Source organism: Aotus nancymaae, unplaced genomic scaffold, assembly GCF_030222135.1.
Source record: "Aotus nancymaae isolate 86718 unplaced genomic scaffold, 86718_ANA_hifiasm-v0.15.2.pri h1tg000009l, whole genome shotgun sequence".
Classification (NCBI taxonomy): domain Eukaryota; kingdom Metazoa; phylum Chordata; class Mammalia; order Primates; family Aotidae; genus Aotus; species Aotus nancymaae.
The window spans coordinates 2037159-2056240 of NW_026988420.1; the positions used below are offsets into that span (position 1 = coordinate 2037159).

A 19082-nucleotide genomic window follows, 5' to 3' on the forward strand; every position below is an offset into this window, starting at 1 on the left:
AAGACCCAGCCACCCAGCCGTCCTAACCATCTGCAGGACACTCTCATTGACAGCCCATTCCTCCAGAAACCCCCAGTTCTCAAAGCCCATCACCATTATCTACCTGTTTAAACCTATTACATCACTCACCATGGGAGGGCCTGAGATCCAGAACCGGGCTTCACCTCTCACACACTAATCCCCACACCTTATTCTGCTCCATCTCCCAAGCATCCCAGCCCCAAAACACTCACAGTCCATCATCAGCAAAATCCCCATTATCCTCAACCTCTTCTCTGAGCACTCCCTCACCTTCCTGAGAACATTTGTTTCTATGGAACCCATACTCTAGTACCACTGAGTCTGAAGACAAAACATGTATTCTTTTTCTTTGCTCCTTCAGACTACTCTCCTTTTCTAGACCATAAAACGCAATTTTATGGCCAGGTGCGGTGGCTCATGCCTGTAATCCCAGCACTTTGGGAGGCTGAGGTGGGTGGATCACCTGAGGTCAGGAGTTCGAGACCAGCCTGGCCAACATGGTGAAACCTCAACTCCACTAAAAATACAAAAAAATTAGCTGGGCATGGTGGCAGACACTACTTAGGACACTGAGGCAGGAGAATTGCTTGAACTTGGAAGGCGGAGGTTGCAGTGAGCCAAGGTTGCGCTATTGCACTCCAGTCTGGGCAACAGTGTGAAACTCCATCTCAAAAAAACAAAAACCAAACAAAAAAAAAAACACAGAAAAGAGGCATAAAGTGCAGTGTCCTTGAGGCTAAGTGATGAAAGTGTTTCAAAGAGGAAAGAGACGAAGGGAAAGGAGGAACTGAGAACTGACCTCTGAATTTGGCAAAGCAAAGGTCATGAGAACTTCAATGAGAGCAGCTTGGGGCAGGGAGAGCAAAAGCTTGAGTGGAAGAGGATACATGACAGAATAAGAATCTGAAGAGAGCAGGCACAGCTAACGCCAAAAGTTCTGTTATAGAGGAAGGAAATACGTAGAAAAGTAAGGTGAAGAGGAGTATTTTTTACAATAGGAGAAATACAAGCATGTTTGTAGGCTGATGAGGATGAAGAAGGGGGAGAATTGCTACAATCACGTCCTCGAGGAGATGGGAAGAGTGCAGTACCGAAGTCGAATGACATGTCACGCTACTTTTAGACACAATTCTAGACTTTATCAATATAACCAAAGGAAAATGATTGATAAAAGGGCAACGTGGAGGCAAACAAACATGTACGTCGTTTCATACTTACACCAAGTATGTCTAAAAGACATAAACATGTAAAAATACAAACAGAAAAAGACAGATGCCAAAACATTAAAACATGCTCATTCTCACTCCACTGAAGAAATGGAAATTAAAACACTAACAACATTACCATTTTTCTTCCCACACTGGGTTGGCAAAGACTAAAAACTGGTAATACACAGTATGACAGGAACTCTTTTTTGCTTGTGTTCATTTGCTTTTCATCATTCAACTTGAAGAAACGCTTTCATGAAGTACTTACTGAGCAAATAAACTGGTACAGCATTTGAAGGACAATATGACAATATCTAGCCAACTGTAAATGCAGAGAACTTTGACTCAGCAATTTCACATCTAGGCATTTTGTCCCACAGTTATATTGGCATGAACTCACATTTGCAACAAACTGAAAATAAATATCCATTAACAGAAGATCAGGTAATCAGGGTAATCATATTATGCGACTGCTAAAAAGAATAAGTAGGCCAGGCGAGGTGGCTCACGCCTGTAATCCTAGCACTTTGGGAGGCCCAGGTGGGTGGACTGCCTGAGCTCAGGAGTTCGGGACTAGCCCGGGCAACACTGTGAAACCCCATCTCTACTAAAATACAAAAAAAATTAGCTGGGTGTGGTGGCATGCGCCTGCAATCCCAGTTACTTGGGAGGCTGAGGCAGGAGAATTGCTTGAATCCAGGAGGCGGAGATTGCAGTGAGCCAGGATCACGCCACTGTACTCCAGCCTGCGTGACAGAGGGAGACTCAGTCTCAAAAAAAAAAAGAAGTAAGCTCTTTACTGATAATGAAGTAGTGAATATATCCAAGATACGCTGCTAGTTACAAAGTGCACAGCAGTGTGTATTATAAGAAATAAAGACAAAGAAAAATACAATTACATGGATCTATGCATCTAGTACAGTAGCCATTAGTCACCTGTGGCTACTAAGCAGTTGAAATGCAGCTAATGTGACTGAAGAACTGAATTTTCCAATTTAATTAAAGTTAATTAAATTTAAGAAGTGAAGAAGTACAAAATATTTTTCTCTTAAACACGTGATTCTCTTGGTAAGACTACATTTCACTTTAACCACTGCATGGCATAAGATGCTGCTGTAATGAAGCACATGTCAGTGTGCATCACCCTCCAGACTGCGCAGAAACATGTCTGCAATCTCATCAGTGTCAATGGACCGATTCCGTCTGAATGATTTTTTTCAACACATGGACATAATATCGTTATGTCTTTATTTGAATAGTGGAGGCAAACAGTACAAGTTACAATGATCTATTTAAATTGTAATTGGTAACTATCTTAGTCTATTTTCTATTGCTATAACAGAATACCAGAGAAGAGATTAGGTAATTTATGAAGAAATTTATTTCTCACAGTTCTGGACCTGGGAAGAACAAGAGCATGCCATTGGCAACTGGCAAGGGTTGTGCCGTGGAGGGAGAGCAGAAGGGCAAAAAAGCCTGTGAGAGAGGCTCTCTTTTATAACAAAGCCACTCCTAAAATCAGTAACCCACTTCTGAGATAACAGCATTAATCTGTTTATTAGAGTGAAGCCCTCATGACCTAATCACCTCTTAAGTTCCCACCTCTCAACACTGTTGCACTGGGAATTAAGTTTCCAACAGGAGTTTTAAAGTGGACATTTGAGACATAGCAGTAATTAAGTTGACACATTTAGTATTTTAATTATAACATTATTTTTCTAGTTTGAAAAATAAGTATGGGCTGCCTGCAGCGGCTCATGCCTGTAACCCCAGCACTTTGGGAGGCTGAGGTGGGAGGATCATGAGGTCAAGAGATGAGACCATCCTGGCCAACATGGTGAAACCCTGTCTCTACTAAAAAAATACAAAAATTAGCTGGGCGTGGTAGCACATGCCTGTAATCCCAGCTACTCAGGACAGGCGGCTGAGGCAGGAGAATCACTTGAATCCAGGGGGTGGAGGCTGCAATGAGCTGAGATGGCGCCACTGCACTCCAGCCTGGCGACAGAGCGAGACTCTGCCTCAAAAAAAAAAGAAGTATGAACAATTTTTAAAATTTAAAACAAAGGTACACTATGAAAAAATCAAGTGGAGATGCAGAAGCGAGTGCCACAGCCAGAACAGTGAAGGAAAAAACACTGGAAGGCGGCGTCTACCGCAATTGGCTGTGGCACAGCAAATAGAAAAAACTTAAAAAATTTAAAAATAACTAATAGTAAGAGACGTTTTCAGCAAAAACACAATAATTTTTATAAGTTTATTCTCAATAATAAAAAAAATTGATATGCAATTGACCCCTGAACAACACAGTAAGGATTAGGGGGACCAACCCCACATGCAGTTGAAAATCTAGGTATAACTTTGACCTCCCCAAAACTTAACCACTAATAGGCTACTGTTCACTGGAGGCCTTATAGATAGCACACAGTTAACATATATTTTGTATGTTATTTATATTATATACAGTATTTTTACAAATAGTGTAAGTTAAAGAAAAAATATTAAGAAAATCATAAAAAATATATTTACTATTGGTTAAGTGGAAACGAATCATCATAAAGGTCTTCATTCTTGGTGTCTAAAAAACATAAACATCTAAAAGATATGCAGGAAGACCTTTATGATAATCTGCTTCCACTTAATGAATAGTAAAGGTCTTCGTGTCACTAGTCCTCACATTGGACTAAGCCGAGGAGCGAAGAGGAGAAAGGGTTGATTTTGCTGTCTCAAGGGTGACAGAAGTAGAAGTAAGTCCAAGCATAAGCAAACCCACAAAGTTGAAATGCATGTTGTTCAAGAGTCAACTGTAATTAGTCACCTGTGTCAGAACTAAATATCCAACAACAAAAACAAGTTTTATAATTTTGAACAGAATCTGAGCTTTTAGCTTTGGCCAGTTATAAAAAAGCTTGGAAAGAAAGACGGTGAGGAAGAGAAAGAGAGATAGAAATGAAAAGAAAAACAATTTATTTTCAGATGAAGAGAAGGTAAATAGGTTATCTGAGTTGCGGAAATTTCGTTAGAACATTGTGAAATTTAAAAAGATATTTTAATCAAAAGGTTAAAGATATTTTCCAAAAAGTGAAAAATTTTCAACTAAGTGACCAGTTATCCATAGAACCCTTCTATTACCATCCAGATTCAAAGCTGTAAAAAATTCCAAGCACTTTTCTTTAGCTTTATATGTGTAAGGCAATGAGAAACTGACCAATTACCAATTTAGATATGTTTTATTTCAAAGATTATCTGAATTTGCAAAGAGATGATATCAACTCAAAGCCTTAAAATTGAACCTGTGGCATGGATGTGTCTTGCTCTCACTCTGTCGCCTGAGCTGGAGTGCAGTGGCATGATCACGGCTCAATGCAGCCTCTACCACCCCGAGGCCCCAGAGATCCTCCCGCCTCAGCCTCTGGAGTAGCTGAGACCACAGGTATATGCCACCACACCCAGCTAATCTTTTAATTTGTTGTAAAGAGTGGTCCCCCTATGTTGCCCATGCTGGTCTCAAACTCCTGGGCTCAAGCCATTCTCCCACCTTGGCTTCCCAAAGTGCTAGGATTATAAATGTGAGCCCTTGTGCCCAGTAGTTTGTGTCTGACAGAAGAATTTCAGCTAGATCTGAAAACATTAGTTTCTTTTTTGTTTTTCTGAGACAGGGTCTCACAATGTCTCCCAGGCCAAAGTGCAGTGGCACAGTCATGGCTCACTGCAGCTTCAACCTCCTGTGCTTAGACCTCTAGGCATCTAGAGTAGCTGGGACTACAGGTGTGCACTACCATGCCTGGCTAATTTTTTTTTTTTTTTTTTGTAGAAACAGGTGTCCCTCTGTTGCTCAGGTTTATCTCGAACTCCTGGGCTCAAGCCATCCTCCTACCTCAGCCTCCCAAAGTGCTAGTATTACAGGTGTGAGTCACTGTGCCCAGCCTAAAAACCAGTCTCTAATATGAATGGTGTCATTTTATAAGACAAAAAATCTGAATTTAATAGGATTTTACAACAAGAGGCTACTGTTTCCCTTGCTGATTCATTTTCCTGTATACTACACATTGGAAATTCTTGTGTTCGGTTTTCTGAAGCATAATCCATGTATCATGAATATAGCTGTTAAAACTGTTCAGTATGTACAAATGCTATCAACTGCCAGTTTATAAAACTGTTAAAAGAAATAGAAGACAGTGAACTTAATGATACTGTGTTTTTGCCATTGCTCCCTGGTTGAGTTGTAGAAGAGTTTTTTTGTGTGTTTTTTTTGTTTGTTTTTTTGAGACAGAGTTTTACTTTGTCACCAGGCTGGAGTGCAGTGGCATGATCTTGGCTCACTGCAACCTCCACCTCCTAGGTTCAAGCAATTCTCTGCCTCAGTCTCCTGAATTGCTGTGATTATAGGCACCTGCCACCACAGCTGACTAACTTTTTTATATTTTTAGTAGAGACAGAGAGTTTCACCATTTTGGCCAGGCTGGTCTTGAACTCCAGACCTCGTTATCCACCCACCGTGGCCTCCCAAAGTGCTAGTATTGAGCACTGCGTCGGCTTAGAAGAGTTTTATAAAGGCTCACTGTACCATTAATTGCAACTGAAGATTTGCTTGGAACGAGATGACTGCCTGCCAACCATTTAATAACCAAAAACAAAAATGGCAATGTGATGTACATTTTTTCACTGTATCACACTTCGAGAACCACAGCTGTTCAGGCATTAAAAAAAAAAAAAAAATTGCTGCCACAGGCAGTAACAAAAACAAATAATGATGTGTGAACATCAGACAAACATATGTTTCCTTTTTTTTTTTTTTTTTGAGACTGAGTCTCACTCTGTCACCCAGGTTGGAGTGCAGTGGTGCAATCTTGGCTCACTGCAACCTCAGCCTCCCAGGTTCAAGCAATTCACCGGCCTCAGACTCCAGAGTAGCTGGGACTACAGGCATGCACCATCATACCCAGCTAATAATTTTGTATTTTTGGTAGAGACAGGGTTTTACCATGTTGGTCAGGCTGTTCTCAAACTCCTGACCTCAAGTGATCCACCTGGCTTGGCCTCCCGAAGTGCTGGGATTTCAGGCGCCAGCCACCGCACCCAGCTCATGTTTCCATTTATATGAAGCTGAAGAACAGGCAAAATAAACCCATAGTTTTAAAAGGCATATTGCTGGTTATCCAGGAAAATGGGGGCTGTCCTGTGTGAAAGTTGATCATATGAATTGGGTCATTCTTGTCATATCCAAATAAACAATCAAGAAGCCAAGAGGGAAAGGCACTCAGGACACATAACTTTGCTCCAATTATGGAATTCTCTGCAAGTTGGTATGGTGAAACTGCCTGTTGTAACCTGAGACCAGTTTGATCTACAGATGCTGAGGTAACTTGCTGCAACTCCAGGATTTCTGCCCACCACCGTGGCCCACTCGGTAGGACTTGCTGCCTCCCCAGAACCTTAGGAGTGCCAGTGAACCAACGAACTTTCTCAAAAAGCAACACATGTAACAGTGCTTTTTTTTTTTTTTTTTTTTAATAAAACCTCCAACATTCTCTTTGTTCTTTGGACATACTGAGGACCACCTGGTCTGTGTGTATGCCTGGAATTGTCATTCTTTCTTCCCAAATAAAACGGTAGAGATTCATCTCTAAATTTTTGGCTTCAACAACTGGGAAGGTTAATACAGGGGGTGGATACATTTGGGCTATACACTTAAGAATAGCGCACTTTACTAGATATCTGTTATTTCTGAATAATTTTAAAATTTTTTTCTAAGCAAATTGACTTTTTCAGTAGGACACCTATCTAAAATAACTTTTTTTTTTTTCAAAATCAACCACGTAACTTGCTTAATTTCAATGACCTTAGCAGGAAATCTTTTGAAATCCAAATTCAGAAGAGAGACAAGTCACAAGGTCGATTAATAACATGGAAAACTAGAAACTAAATTCCCTACTAGACTGACAAGCGCAAGTACTCTTGTGATGCAGCACCCAGACATCTGCATCCCCCTCAACTCCCCACCAAAAAAAACCCTCTATACTTTAATCACTCTGATCCAAAAAATATATTTAATGTCAGCATGAAGTATAAAAAGAGTTTCACCAGAACCTGCTATTTATTATTGATACTGAAGTCTTGGTAAAGGGAGCATTGATAATATATATGCCTAGAAAGGATTAGTATGTGGACTCAGACTTTACAGGTAACAAAATCTGAAGGACACGGGTGTATGTGTATGTCAAACCCGTCAAATGGAATGCATTTAAACGTGTCATTTTTATTGCATAGCAACTATACCTCAATAAAACTTTTTAAAAATGTAACAAATTGACAGCCTTGAAACCTGAGAGTGCTATTTAAACACTCTTTAAAGCAATATGAAAAAAAGATAAATTCTCTGCACGGTGAGGGAGGAGAGTGAATACAAACAGCAAATTCAAAGCCATCTTTAGACCGTGAAAAGTAACTAGTTGGTTTGGGAAGTGATTTAGCAGTCTCCTGAAATACAGCACGTCCTTGAAAGACGCGAATCCACACGAAGCTTCAAGAGACAAGCCCTTGACAAAGCTAGGCGAAATCGGCGCTTAGGACACCCAGCAACGCCACTTCACCACCCCGCTCCAGCGGACTGCGACCACGGCGCTGCCGCGCTGCCCACAGGAGCTCAAGCCCCGCCACAGCCAACACAGAGAGACCCTCCCTTCCAGGGAGGCCAGCTTCCCAGGCTCCGCGAAGAACAAAGCAGCGCGAATTGGCGAAGCCACCGAAATGCCGTGGACCAGCTCAGCCCCAACGCCCCGCGGAGCCAGCCTCGAGGCCCAAGCAGGGCCCTGTCCGCCCACTGTCGGCCCTCTCAGGCGCTGGGCGGCGACCCCTCCGCTCCTTTCGCCCACGAATTACCGCTCCGCCAGGCGCTGGCCGCTCAGTAGGCACGAACCGACGCCTAAGTCTCCACCGCATTTACAAATCAGCCGCCACAATCACAACCTCCGGCCGGAGCCCCGCCTCCAAGAGCAGGCCCCGCCCCCGTCCCGAGGGCCTGTGGGAAGTGAGGTTCTCACCCGCCCCTCTGCGCTAAAGCGCAGGCACCGCTGAGCCCAGGTAAACTACAACTCCCAGTGAAGCCAGAGTGATGGGCGTTGCCCGGGAGGTGATGGACAGCGCGCCGCCTTACGACCAGCGGCGGGCCTGTGGTCGCTGTAGGCGGGCGGCGCGGCGGGACGAGAAACCGTTTCCGGGAGAGACCTTTCGCGGTGGACGTCGCCACAGGCTCAGGCACTTAGAAAATTAAGGGGAGCGCCTAAGAGAGCGATCGATCTCCGTGCTTCCAGCAAAGCAGGGAGCACAGAGACTCAAAGCTAACCTAGCGCCCGCCGGACGCTGTAGGAGGGGTTTTGGGTTTTTTTCTCTATTTGTGTACGGTCTATTTTGTCGTTTTTTGGTTTGGGTTTTTTTTTTTTCTGTCTTTGGCTTCCTCTCTGGCTGAGTGTGTCTTAGAAAAGGAGAAAAAGGGCAATCCACTACATCATTTCATAAGACGAATATAACCCTGTGAGAATTCACTCCAAAAATAGGCACCGCTCATCTCTCAAATGGCTAATCGGTGGTTTGGCAGAGTGTGTCCATTAGATTCTGGAACTCGTGTGGACACTGACAGTGCAGAATTCAATAAATTTTTTTGTTTGTTTTGAGATGGAGTTTCACTATTGTTACCCAGGCTGGAGTGCAATGGCGCGATCTCGGCTCACCGCAACCTCCGCCTCCTGGGTTCAGGCGATTCTCCTGCCTCAGCCTCCCGAGTAGCTGGGACTACAGGCGCGCGCCACCACACCCAGCTAATTTTTGTATTTTTATAGAGACAGGGTTTCACCATGTTGACCAGGATGGTCTCGATCTCTTGACCTCGTGATCCACCCGCCTCGGCCTCCCAAAGTGCTGGGATTATAGGCGTGAGCCACCGCGCCCGACCTGTTTGTTTGTTTTATTAACTACCACGGCCCTTTCATCTAGGAAGTTACAGCACCGCCAGTTAGCACAGTTCTACATACCTGGCTTCCGTGTCTGATTAAACGGTAAGCCAGGTAAAATGTTGAAAGAAATCAAAAGCCATTTATAACCGTTATAACTGAAACGACCGCTAGTTAAAAACAAAACTATTTCACAGAAATTTGGCCCTCCAAAATTTGTTTTGCTTTCTACTTCAAAAAGAGCCTTCTTCCCTAAGGCAAGATTTTGGTTTTGCTTCTTTTTTCTTTTCCATTTTTCTTTTTTATTTTCATTACGGGCGAGGAAGCCAAAGCCCGAGACTTCCAAGATCACACAACCACTTAACATGCCAGACAAGGACCCAACCTTCTTTTTCATTGATGACAGCCCTTTGGCTTGAAGCATGCCCGAAAATCTCATCATTCTTCCTAAAATGTGTATCATTGAGGATAGTCACAATATTTTCTATTTTTTGTGCCTATGTTTTATTCCTATATTTTTATTCTAATATAGTATGTTGATTGAATAAATAAATGAATCTTTTACCACACTCAAGTCTTAACTGGCTGTTAAATTAAGGTTCTAATATGTAAGTTTTCACCTGTAGCCCATGTAATTCTCAGAACTACCCACTAAGCTTGAAGCGTCCAAATCCATTACAAGGTGGAAAGGCTAGTGGGGAGGAACTTCCAGTTTCTAATCTGCCAGACAATGAAAGGTTCAACCTTATTAGCGACTCCTATCCTTGTTGCATCTTCAGATGGTGCTGTAGAGAAAAATTAGACTGACAGTGTGGCACAGGGGTTTTAATGCCAGATTGTCTGTTCTGATACAATCCTTTATGTCATCATAGGAGGCAAGAAGGCACTCCTATGTCAGGGTTAAGAGCCCAGGATTTGGAGTCAGGCAGACTTGTGATCAAACCCTAGCTTGATAACTTACAAACACCTTTGTAGTCTTCAGCACTCACTTTTCTGAAACCAGTTTTCTCATCTGCAAAACAAGGATGGATAATAATGAGACCTTCATAGGACTGTCAAGAAGATTACATTAAAAGAATATGTATGAAAACATGGCATAAAACCTACCACATAGTAAAAAGTCAATGAACAGGAGGTGTTTTCATGTTTATCATGAATTTAACTGTTGGTGAACTCTGTCTACCAAAGCCCAGCTCTGTGGGTCATGCCAAATGCTATGCAAGATACACAATAATACATATGGTAATCCTAAATTATTTGGAAATAATTCTTTTTAATTATTTCTTTATTTTTGTGGAGACAGGGGTCTCACTGTGTTGCCAAGTTGGTCTCTAACTCCCCGGCTCAAACAATCCTCCCACCTTGGCCTCTGAAAGTGCTGGGATTACAGGCATAAGCCACTGTGCTGGGCTGGTGGTAATTCTTTAATCAAATTTGATCTGGGAGTGAAAGACAAAGAGTTGACAGTTTTTTATTGCTGGTCTGATGGTAGCAGTGTCGCTCTATCCAGAGAGGACATGTCAGGTGCAGTGGCTCACACCTGTAATCCCAGCACTTTGGGACACTGAGGCAGATCATTTGAACCCAGAAGTTTGAACGTTAGCTAAGTATGGTGGCATGCACCTGTAGTCCTAGCTACTTGGGAGGCTGAGGCAGGAGGATCACTTGAGCCCAGGAGTTTATGACCACACCACTACACTACAACCTCCGTGACAGAGTGAAACCCCCAACTCTTAAAAAGAAAAGGAGAGGAGGGACATCAGGGCTAGCCTAGCCAAGGGATGATCCCCAACCCCAGGTGATCTAGGCTAGAAAGGGGAACTCCAGCAGGTTGGGGAGATGCACATGTCTGGCCTCTAGGCAAACTCAAGAAAACCCACACCCTACTTCACCTGCAGGAAGAGTGAAGGAGTTCTTCACCAAGGCCCAAAACAGATTTCTAAAATTACTTCAGTAAAGTTGCTATTTTTTTTTGAGACAGAGTTTCACTCTTGTTGCCCAGGCTGGAATGCAGTGATATGATCTCAGCTCACTGCAACCTCAGCCTCCCAGGTTCAAGCGATTCTCCTGCCTCATCCTCCTGAGTAGCTAGGACTACAGGCACATGCCACCACGCCTCGCTAATTTTGTATTTTTAGTAGAGACAGGGTTTCTCCATGTTGGTCAGGCTGGTCTTGAATTCCTGACCTCAGGTGATCCACCCGCCTCCACCTCCCAAAGTGCTGGGATTACAGGCGTGAGCCACTGAGCACAGCCAGTAAAGAAGTTTCTAATAACAATTTGGGTGCCAAGAGCCATTTTTTTAATCTTGGCATTTTGATATAGGTAAATCTATTACTGGTGCATTGAACTTAGAGCAAAAGATCCTGGAAACCTAATGGGTCTATACAACAAAGGGATTATCACATCCACTACATGCTAGAATGCCTGACCAATGATGTTGAATAGACAGTAAAGGATTTCTACCTTGAATCTTAGATGTGATAACAGCAGAGCAATACCATAATAGTTGTCACACCTGTATTTTTCCTTTCTTCAAAAATAGCAATAATTATATAGTCGTGTGATGGTTCTTCAAGGATTCTATAGGTTTTTATTACATATTACGCCTGAACTCATGATCCGCCTGCCTCGGCCCCCACAAAGTGCTGGGATTACAGGCATGAGCCGCCACGCCCAGCCTAACCTCTTCTTTTTTTAAACCACCTCCTTGTAAGAAGTAAAAATAGAAATCCAAAGATTTTAGGTTCCAGGCTGGCCTGCCCCTGTCCTCTGCTATTCCCTCTGTTGAAGAATTAATGGGCTGACTCAGCCTGCCCTCCCTGGACCTCAACCCTAGGGCTTGGCCATAGTGAGCCTCATCTGTTCTGTGCAGTGTATTCAGCTCCAGCTGAATACCAGAAATGCAACGTCCCTGTTTCCTTCCAATTCAGGTAGAATTGTATATTCTTCCCTTACATGGCTTCCCATACTGAGCTGTCTCACCATCTCTGTGGACAAATGAGTAATTTGTGTCTGGGCTCCTTCTCAGTTTGTCCTCTGTGTGGAGAACTGACAACATGGTTTCTCCTTTTTAGAAACTCACATACTATGAGTGCAACCTTGTGGAAGATGTACATAAACATTTGAAATGTGCATACCAGCTCCTATTAAGGAGGCAGCTCCATACGTAACAATGAGGAACGATCGTCAAGATAAATTCAGTGGAAAAGCCAGTACGGAAGAGGCTGAGCAGCACGCTGCCATGTGTCTACTCCTAGTGTAGCTCTAGCAGGATACTTGAGGAGCAAGTGACAGCAGGTGCCTCTGGGGAGAGGAGCTAGGGACAACAGTGGGGAAGAAGTTAACATGCCATTATTATTATTTTATTTTTTAGATATTCTGCAATGTGAATGTACTATTTTATTAAAAACTAAATAGTATTGTAACCTGGGCATGGTGGCTCATGTCTATAAACCCAGCACTTTTGGAGGCTGAGGTGGAAGAATCACTTGAGGCCAGGAGTTCGAGACCGACCTGGTCAACGTAGGGAGACCCCCATCTCTACAAAAAAACAAGGTTTAAAAAGAATTACAAATTAAAATAAATGATGAATAACTTTTGAACCTCCCTTTCCACTACTAAGAAAATAGTTGAACAAGTACACAAAGATGTATACACGAGGATATTCATCACAGAATTGTTTACAATAATGAAAATTTAGAAACAACTCTAGGATTAATCAATTATGGTACATTCATATCCATACTCTTTAAAAACAGTTGATTTTTAAAATTTTTATGTAACTAGAAACTGTGTTATTTACAGAGGTTTTAGAAATTTTAGAAACGTTATCACAAAGTACCTTAAGGGTGAAAATTACAGATACAAATAACTTATTTATATGTTGTTTTTACTGATGTGTAATGTACTGACTCTTTTTTCCTTAGTGCACACATGTAATCTTAGACAACGCTGATGTTCTGAGTCAGTATCTCCAAACCACTTGTCATTCATCCATGCTATTCCAAGCACTGCCATGCTATTCCAAGCACTGCCTCCAAACCACTCATCATTCATCCATGCTATTCCAAGAAACACCTGAGTGCTTTTATAAAACTCTAAAGTTCCACCTTGAGATTCTAAGTGAAATTTTCCTCAAGTGGGAAGGAAGGAGGAAAAGAAGGAAAAGAGAAGGGAGGAAATCCCAAACGGTTGGACAATACTGATATTTTCCATCCAGAGACTGTGACGACCTTGACCTAAAACAGTGGTCTCCATACACAGTCCTAGGCAGCAGCAGATGTGTTACCTGACAAGGGTCCCAATCCAGGCCCCAAGAGAGGGTTCTTGGCTCTGGTGCAAGAAGGAATTAGGGGTGAATCCGTAAAGTAAAAGCAAGTTTATTAGCAAAGTAAGGAATAAGGAATGACTACTCCTCAGGCAGAGCAGCAGCATGGGCTACTTGACTAAGGATACTTATGGTTATTTCCTGATTATATGCTAAACAAGGGGTGGATTATTCATTAGTTTTCTGGGAAAGGGGTGGGCAATTCCTGGAACTGAGGCTTCCTCCCCATTAGACCATATAGGGTAACTTCCTGACGTTGCCATGGCATCTGCAAACTGTCCTGGTGCTGGTGGGAGTGTCTGTTAGCATGCGAGTGCATTATAATTAGCATATAATGATCAGTGAAGATGACCAGAGGCCACTTTCTTGGCCATCTTGGTTTTGATGGGTTTTAATGGCTTCTATACAGCAACGTGTTTTGTCAGCAAGGTCTTTATGACCTGTGTCCTGTGCGGACCTCCTATCTCATCCTGTGACTTAGAATGCCTGACCTCCTGGGAATGCAGCCCCGTAGGTCTCAGCCCTATTTTCCCAGCCCCTATTCAAGATGGAGTCACTCTGGTTCTAACACCTCTGACAGATGCATTATCTGGGAAGTTGTTAGAAATGCCAGTTGTTGGGCCCCGTTCAGACTCACTAACTCAGAAAGTCCAGGTGCGGCCCTGCCGTCACCAGCTGAATTCCTGGTGCTCACTCGGAGGCAGGGAACTGCTGGTCTAGTGCTTGGGCAGGTTACTCTGAGTTTTCCCAAATCCTCAGGGGATTCTAATATACAGAAAAGGTTGAAGACCACTCGGCCTTCCTTCCACACAGTAGCATCTCATTTAATTAATAATTCAGTAGATAACATGTGGATACAAGTTCCATGTATAATTTATTTTTCTTTCTTCAAAGAGTGTGACAGCTTACTTGTAAATCCATTGTCATTAATGAGCTAAGCAATAAACCTTAGATACATGTGGGTGGAAACAGTGTTTGTCTAGCTCGATGTGTTGTGTTTTAATCTGAATATATTATTCGTGGGTGGTTATTCTGTTGTCCAGCCTATCAAGATCAAGAGTCGGAGAAGGATAGGAATACTTGCTAGCTCTCTGTAGTGAGTTATACTGAGTATTTGAACTACTTTCAGAAATGATGATAAGATTGCTTCTCAGAGGACACTGCTTATCAATGAACTGACACCTCTGGGAATGTCTTATTATTTATGTAAACATATGTAAACCACTTTGAAAACCTATTTAAATCAGCCAAGTTTTAAGACAGGAATGTTTCCAGCACGATGGATTCTTTACCAAATTTAATATTAATATTATGTGTCATCCCCCAGCACATTTTCAGCTTCATACTTTACTTTTCTGGGTTTCAGTTGCAAGTGTCAGTTTCAAGATTCAGACATCTCCAGAGCTGCTCCTCTCCAAAGGTGATAAAGAAAGGAAGTGTTCAGAGACAAAGTTTGGGGAGGCTAAGGCAGCTGGAGTTTGCTGCACAGGGTGCTGTTGAGAAAGAAGCTATACACGGAAAGAGCTCTAGGAATTTCCATAAGGATTTCACAGAATGAATAGCTAGATGCTAAGCTGGACATATATACAGTGACAGTCAAACAAGTTGAGCAAAGACAAATTACCAGAGAAATTCAGCAGATTGATTATGTGGTGTGTGTGTGTGTGTGTGTGTGTGTGTTTAGCCTACTTTGGGTTGGTTGTGCGAACAATTCTAAGAACTCCCACAGAATTCTGGTTCTAACTAATCAGAGTGGAAAGACCTTGATGAATACTTGTGATATTCCACAGAGACCCCACAAGGGCCACACCTTGAAAGTAGGGCAAAACTAGCACTAAAGCAAGAACTATTCCAGACTTTTAATCTTATTTTAACAAAGCTTATCTTAAATCTTAAAAAACAAGCCTCTAAAGTATCAAGGGGCTCCACAACTAATTTAACTGCCTGCAAAAACAACAACAACAAAAAACAAAAAATTTAATGGAAGAAAACAAAATCCAGACACTTAAGAATATAATAATCACAATGTCCAACAGCCAGTCAAAAATGCTACTCAAAGCAGGAAAATATGATCCATAATCAGGATAAAAGTAACAATGGAAACAAACCCAGAAATGACAAGGTTGATGGAATTAGCATGCAAGAACTTTAAAACAGCTTTCATAAACATGTTTAAGGTCTTAAAGAGAATATGATAGGGAGAGAAATGGAAACCATAATAAAAGAACCAAATAAAACTTTTAGAGCTGAATCGTACAATACATAAAGTGAAAACTTCACTGAATAAGTTTAGCAGTAGCTTACACACTGCAGAATAGAAAATAAAAATTGAAGACATAGCAATGGAAACTATCCAAACTAAAGCACAAAGAAAAACAAAAAGTGAAGAGAGCCTCAGTTACCTATGAGATAATATCAAGCAGTCTTACGTGCATTATAAGTTGCTTTGGAGTTGCAAATAGAGAAAGGAACAGAAAAAGTTGTTGAATAAATAAAGGCAGAACATTTTCCAAACATCCAATTCAAGAAGCACAACCAACCCAAAGCAGGCTAAGCACACACACAAACACACACATGAACACTCACCCACACACACAAAATACATGATAATCAATTTGCTGAATTTCAAGAATAAAACAAAAAATATTAAAATCAGCCAAAGGTAAGAAACATGTTATAAAGTTATCAAAGGGAAACCAAAGAGAGGATGACCAGGACTTCTTAGAAGAGCCAAAAGACAATTTGCTGAAGGAAATTCTAAATTCTATAGCTAGTAAAACTGTCCTCCAAAATGAAGGGGAAAAGGAAGATATTTTCAGATGAAAATAGAGATTTTATCATTAACAAATCTGAACTAAAAGAAATGGTAAATAAAATTGTTGAGGCAGAAAAAGCATAAGAGACAGATAGTCTGAACTACACAAAGGAATAAAAAACTCCAGAAATAGTAATTCTGGTACAAATATAAAATCATATTATTTTTCTCATTTGAATAAATATTTCTATTTAAAGCAAAACTAATAAAAATGTATTGTGAAGTTTATAACATGTGGAAGTAAAAATATATGTTAATAAGAGCACAAATGAAGGGAGGGAGAAAATGAAAGTACACCATCATACAGTTTTTACTCTATGTGTTATATAGTATATTATTTAAAAGCGAGCTGTTATACATTAAAGATGTACACTGTAAATCCTTTATCAACCACTAAAAACTTTCTGCTTGTTTAATAAGCCTATACATGAGACAAAATGGAATACCACAAAATAATCAACAAGAAGGCAGGAAAATAGAAAAAACAGAAATAGAACAAATTAAAAATTAATAGAAAGTTGGCTGGGCATGGTGGCTTACGCCAGTAATCTCAGCACTTTGGGAGGCTGAGGATGGCTGATCACTTGAGACCAGGGGTTCAAGACCAGCCTGGCCAACATGAGAAAATCCCATCTCTACTAAAAATACAAAAACTAGCTGGGTGTGGTGGCACACTCCTGTAATCCCAGCTACTCAGAAGGCTAAGGCACAAGAATCACTTAAACCTGGTAGGCAGAGGTTGCAGGTGACACAGAAAGAGACTCTGTCTCAATAAACAAACAAATAAAAAGCTGGTAGATTTAAACCCAGCTATACTGATAATTACACTAAATGTAAATGATTTAAATACTCAAAAGTCAGAGACAGACTGAAAAAAATCCAAGATGCAAGTATGTGGTAGTGACAAGAAATAAACTTTAAATCTAAATACATATAAGATTTAAAAGTTTTAGAGATCTATTGCACAACAGTGTAAATATATTTTAACACCACTGAACTGTACACTTAAAGATGGTTAAATGGTAAATTTAATGCCATGTGTTCTTTATCACATTGAAAATATTTAAATATGTAGATAGTTTTTTTTTTTTTTGAGACAGAGTCTTGCTCTGTCACCAGGCCCTAGGCTGGAGTGCAGTGGCGCAATCTTGGCTCACTACAATCTCCACCTCCTGGGTTCAAGCAATTCTCCTGCCTCAGCCTCCCGAGTGCTTGCAAATCAGTCAATTCTCTCTGAGCTGTTTTCTTTCTTGCAATCGCTTGCCAAATATAGTCACTAACAATGGTATTCTTTCCATCCACATCCCCTAAATCCACTGGTCATTGAGCAAGTGATGTTTGCAAAGTTAATGCGGGTGACACTTTTGTCAGACATGCATAACATGGGCCTTTATCTTTCCACAGTCTGATGTCAATTTTCTTGCTGCCCACCACTTGACCACTGAGCCAGTGCTACATGTGAGAGTTTGTGGCACTCCGTACAGCACTAATTTCTGAACCAATCAGAATTTGCTAATTGCTCAATCCAAAAACTTCCAAAAACCATAACATTCATTTTTTATTTACACAGTCTAAAATACTTGATCCTGGGTGGCTTTTGTCCAAGTGTTTTCTCAAATATACAGACATCTTCTATGCTGTGATGTCACCATCACCAACACAGATCATCTACACAGTGTTGATGTTGATCAACACATCAACATCATCAGCCCAAGGCTGTTATGAAAGGGGTGGAGTGGGATCCAAGATGGCTGAATAGACACAACTGCAGCGCACAACACCCAGCCAGAAAGACACAGAAATCCAGAGATCTCCTAGCTCCAACTGAGGTACCAGGTGCATTTCAACGGGTCTGGTCTGATGATGAGCAGAGCCCACTCAGCTGCTTCACCCAGAAAGTGCATCTGACTGGCGAGTCGGAGGCTCCCCTCTGGCACTCCGGTCCAGATACAGCGCTTCCCCCAAAGCCTCAGCAATACACAGAACAGGGGATCTTTGCCAGTCAAGCGCCAGGAATTACAAGCACGGAGTTGAATAATAATCCAGGACGGTGTCCCGGATTGGCGCACAGACCTAAACAGATGCATAAGCCCAAAAGGCGGCAGGGAGAGCCTGCAAACTGAGCTATCACACCCTCTCGCCCGCCCAGAGAGAGGGGAGCTGTAAGCGAGAGCAGCTGGGCGGGCCCCTACCCCATGACCGGAGAGAGAGGAAGCTGAAAGGGGGAGATGGCTGGGTGTGGCTGGGCGGGTCCTTACCCTCCCCCACAAACTCCGGAGGGCTGAAGCTCTGACTCTAGTGTGTTGCACAGCCAGTGCCACAGTCTGAGCTGAACCCTGAGTGATCCAGCCCAGTGGAGGAAGGGCACAACTCACCACTAGAGGGGTGGGACTGGGCTACATGTTTTAACAAAAAACACAGGAAGCCTACATAGCAACAGGACAGCGTTCTTGACAACCCAGCAGCACCTACAGGTCAGCAGAAGAGGCAGGCCTAATCTCCCAGTATAAACAAAAAAGACACGGGAAGCTTCCTTAGTAACCTGAAGGAGTCCCTAGAAACCCAGTAGCACCTCCACAGGCTGACAAGCGACCTCATCAAGCAGCTCCCTGACACCACAGCCAGGTAAATCCACAAAGATGGGGAAAAACCAGCACAAAAAAAAGGAAACCATGAAAGACCAGAACACCTCTTCTCCTTCAAGGGATCACAACTCCTCAACAACACAGGATCACAACTTGACCGAGAAAGAGTGTGAC

At 42.1% G+C, this 19082-nt stretch overlaps 1 protein-coding gene across 3 annotated transcripts in view; it reads right to left on the reverse strand.

Moving 5' to 3' along the window:
• Positions 1–8214, reverse strand: part of LOC105704901 (centromere protein J) — a 43059-nt gene extending 34845 nt beyond the window's left edge. For 2 of the 3 annotated variants that reach the window (XM_064373505.1, XM_064373503.1), the window contains exon 1: positions 8112–8188. The gene's annotated coding sequence lies outside the window, so the exon portion shown is untranslated. Of the gene's footprint in view, positions 1–8111 lie in introns of all 3 variants that reach the window. The other variant, XM_064373502.1, reaches the window with a different exon arrangement.
• Between the last annotated feature and the right edge of the window lie 10868 nt (positions 8215–19082).